Raw genomic sequence first — 4,658 nt, 5'->3', positions numbered from 1 at the left:
AAAATTTGGCTAAAAAAACACATGTTCCTCACATTTCTGTGGCAGAAAGTTCTGGAATCTGAGAGGAGCCACAAATTTCCTTCCACTCAGCGTTCCCCCAAGTCTCCCGATAAAAATGATACCTCACTTGCGTGGGTAGGCCTAGCGCCCGCGACAGGAAACACCCCAAAGCGCAACGTGGACACATCCAAAATTTTGGAAGAAAACAGAGGTGTTTTTTGCGAAGTGCCTACCTGTAGATTTTGGCCTCTAGCTCAGCCCGCACCTAGGGAAACCTACCAAACCTGTGCATTTCTGAAAACTAGAGACCTAGGGGAATCCAAGATGGGGTGACTTGCGGGGCTCGGACCAGGTTCTGTTACCCAGAATCCTTTGCAAACCTCAAAATTTGGCTAAAAAAAACACATGTTACTCACATTTCTGTGGCAGAAAGTTCTGGAATCTGAGAGGAGCCACAAATTTCCTTCCACCCAGCGTTCCCCCAAGTCTCCCGATAAAAATGATACCTCACTTGTGTGGGTAGGCCTAGCGTCGGCGACAGGAAACACCCCAAAGCGCAACGTGGACACATCAAAAAGTTTGGAAGAAAACAGAGGTGTTTTTTGCGAAGTGCCTACCTGTAGATTTTGGCCTCTAGCTCAGCCGGCACCTAGGGAAACCTACCAAACCTGTGCATTTCTGAAAACTAGAGACCTAGGGGAATCCAAGATGGGGTGACTTGCGGGGCTCGGACCAGGTTCTGTTACCCAGAATCCTTTGCAAACCTCAAAATTTGGCTAAAAAAACACATGTTCCTCACATTTCTGTGGCAGAAAGTTCTGGAATCTGAAAGGAGCCACAAATTTCCTTCCACCCAGCGTTCCCCCAAGTCTCCCGATAAAAATGATACCTCACTTGTGTGGGTAGGCCTAGCGCCGGCGACAGGAAACACCCCAAAGCGCAACGTGGACACATCAAAAATTTTGGAAGAAAACAGAGGTGTTTTTTGCGAAGTGCCTACCTGTAGATTTTGGCCTCTAGCTCAGCCGGCACCTAGGGAAACCTACCAAACCTGTGCATTTCTGAAAACTAGAGACCTAGGGGCATCCAAGGAGGGGTGACTTGCGGGGCTCGGACCAGGTTCTGTTACCCAGAATCCTTTGCAAACCTCAAAATTTGGCTAAAAAAACACATGTTCCTCACATTTCTGTGGCAGAAAGTTCTGGAATCTGAGAGGAGCCACAAATTTCCTTCCACTCAGCGTTCCCCCAAGTCTCCCGATAAAAATGATACCTCACTTGCGTGGGTAGGCCTAGCGCCCGCGACAGGAAACACCCCAAAGCGCAACGTGGACACATCCAAAATTTTGGAAGAAAACAGAGGTGTTTTTTGCGAAGTGCCTACCTGTAGATTTTGGCCTCTAGCTCAGCCGGCACCTAGGGAAACCTACCAAACCTGTGCATTTCTGAAAACTAGAGACCTAGGGGAATCCAAGATGGGGTGACTTGCGGGGCTCGGACCAGGTTCTGTTACCCAGAATCCTTTGCAAACCTCAAAATTTGGCTAAAAAAACACATGTTCCTCACATTTCTGTGGCAGAAAGTTCTGGAATCTGAGAGGAGCCACAAATTTCCTTCAACCCAGCATTCCCCCAAGTCTCCCGATAAAAATGATACCTCACTTGTGTGGGTAGGCCTAGCGCCGGCGACAGGAAACACCCCAAAGCGCAACGTGGACACATCAAAAATTTTGGAAGAAAACAGAGGTGTTTTTTGCGAAGTGCCTACCTGTAGATTTTGGCCTCTAGCTCAGCCGGCACCTAGGGAAACCTACCAAACCTGTGCATTTCTGAAAACTAGAGACCTAGGGGAATCCAAGATGGGGTGACTTGCGGGGCTCGGACCAGGTTCTGTTACCCAGAATCCTTTGCAAACCTCAAAATTTGGCTAAAAAAACACATGTTCCTCACATTTCTGTGGCAGAAAGTTCTGGAATCTGAAAGGAGCCACAAATTTCCTTCCACCCAGCGTTCCCCCAAGTCTCCCGATAAAAATGATACCTCACTTGTGTGGGTAGGCCTAGCGCCGGCGACAGGAAACACCCCAAAGCGCAACGTGGACACATCAAAAATTTTGGAAGAAAACAGAGGTGTTTTTTGCGAAGTGCCTACCTGTAGATTTTGGCCTCTAGCTCAGCCGGCACCTAGGGAAACCTACCAAACCTGTGCATTTCTGAAAACTAGAGACCTAGGGGCATCCAAGGAGGGGTGACTTGCGGGGCTCGGACCAGGTTCTGTTACCCAGAATCCTTTGCAAACCTCAAAATTTGGCTAAAGAAACACATGTTCCTCACATTTCTGTGGCAGAAAGTTCTGGAATCTGAGAGGAGCCACAAATTTCCTTCCACTCAGCGTTCCCCCAAGTCTCCCGATAAAAATGATACCTCACTTGCGTGGGTAGGCCTAGCGCCCGCGACAGGAAACACCCCAAAGCGCAACGTGGACACATCCAAAATTTTGGAAGAAAACAGAGGTGTTTTTTGCGAAGTGCCTACCTGTAGATTTTGGCCTCTAGCTCAGCCGGCACCTAGGGAAACCTACCAAACCTGTGCATTTCTGAAAACTAGAGACCTAGGGGAATCCAAGATGGGGTGACTTGCGGGGCTCGGACCAGGTTCTGTTACCCAGAATCCTTTGCAAACCTCAAAATTTGGCTAAAAAAACACATGTTCCTCACATTTCTGTGGCAGAAAGTTCTGGAATCTGAGAGGAGCCACAAATTTCCTTCCACCCAGCATTCCCCCAAGTCTCCCGATAAAAATGATACCTCACTTGTGTGGGTAGGCCTAGCGCCGGCGACAGGAAACACCCCAAAGCGCAACGTGGACACATCAAAAATTTTGGAAGAAAACAGAGGTGTTTTTTGCGAAGTGCCTACCTGTAGATTTTGGCCTCTAGCTCAGCCGGCACCTAGGGAAACCTACCAAACCTGTGCATTTCTGAAAACTAGAGACCTAGGGGAATCCAAGATGGGGTGACTTGCGGGGCTCGGACCAGGTTCTGTTACCCAGAATCCTTTGCAAACCTCAAAATTTGGCTAAAAAAACACATGTTCCTCACATTTCTGTGGCAGAAAGTTCTGGAATCTGAGAGGAGCCACAAATTTCCTTCCACTCAGCGTTCCCCCAAGTCTCCCGATAAAAATGATACCTCACTTGCGTGGGTAGGCATAGCGCCCGCGACAGGAAACACCCCAAAGCACAACGTGGACACATCCAAAATTTTGGAAGAAAACAGAGGTGTTTTTTGCGAAGTGCCTACCTGTAGATTTTGGCCTCTAGCTCAGCCGGCACCTAGGGAAACCTACCAAACCTGTGCATTTCTGAAAACTAGAGACCTAGGGGAATCCAAGATGGGGTGACTTGCGGGGCTCGGACCAGGTTCTGTTACCCAGAATCCTTTGCAAACCTCAAAATTTGGCAAAAAAAACACATGTTCCTCACATTTCTGTGGCAGAAAGTTCTGGAATCTGAGAGGAGCCACAAATTTCCTTCCACCCAGCGTTCCCCCAAGTCTCCCGATAAAAATGATACCTCACTTGTGTGGGTAGGCCTAGCGCCGGCGACAGGAAACACCCCAAAGCGCAACGTGGACACATAAAAAATTTTGGAAGAAAACAGAGGTGTTTTTTGCGAAGTGCCTACCTGTAGATTTTGGCCTCTAGCTCAGCCGGCACCTAGGGAAACCTACCAAACCTGTGCATTTCTGAAAACTAGAGACCTAGGGGAATCCAAGATGGGGTGACTTGCGGGGCTCGGACCAGGTTCTGTTACCCAGAATCCTTTGCAAACCTCAAAATTTGGCAAAAAAAACACATGTTCCTCACATTTCTGTGGCAGAAAGTTCTGGAATCTGAGAGGAGCCACAAATTTCCTTCCACCCAGCGTTCCCCCAAGTCTCCCGATAAAAATGATATCTCACTTGCGTGGGTAGGCCTAGCGCCCGCGACAGGAAACACCCCAAAGCGCAACGTGGACACATCAAAAGTTTTGGAAGAAAACAGAGGTGTTTTTTGCGAAGTGCCTACCTGTAGATTTTGGCCTCTAGCTCAGCCGGCACCTAGGGAAACCTACCAAACCTGTGCATTTCTGAAAACTAGAGACCTAGGGGAATCCAAGATGGGGTGACTTGCGGGGCTCGGACCAGGTTCTGTTACCCAGAATCCTTTGCAAACCTCAAAATTTGGCTAAAAAAACACATGTTCCTCACATTTCTGTGGCAGAAAGTTCTGGAATCTGGGAGGAGCTACGAATTTCCTGCCACCCAGCGTTCCCCCAAGTCTCCCGATAAAAATGATACCTCACTTGCGTGGGTAGGCCTAGCGCCCGCGACAGGAAACACCCCAAAGCGCAACGTGGACACATCCAAAATTTTGGAAGAAAACAGAGGTGTTTTTTGCGAAGTGCCTACCTGTAGATTTTGGCCTCTAGCTCAGCCGGCACCTAGGGAAACCTACCAAACCTGTGCATTTCTGAAAACTAGAGACCTAGGGGAATCCAAGATGGGGTGACTTGCGGGGCTCGGACCAGGTTCTGTTACCCAGAATCCTTTGCAAACCTCAAAATTTGGCTAAAAAAACACATGTTCCTCACATTTCTGTGGCAGAAAGTTCTGGAATCTG

The sequence above is a fragment of the Pleurodeles waltl genome, chromosome 3_2, assembly GCF_031143425.1.
Source record: "Pleurodeles waltl isolate 20211129_DDA chromosome 3_2, aPleWal1.hap1.20221129, whole genome shotgun sequence".
In the NCBI taxonomy this organism is placed as follows: Eukaryota; Metazoa; Chordata; class Amphibia; order Caudata; family Salamandridae; genus Pleurodeles; species Pleurodeles waltl.
Note: the sequence above shows the minus strand (reverse complement) of the source record.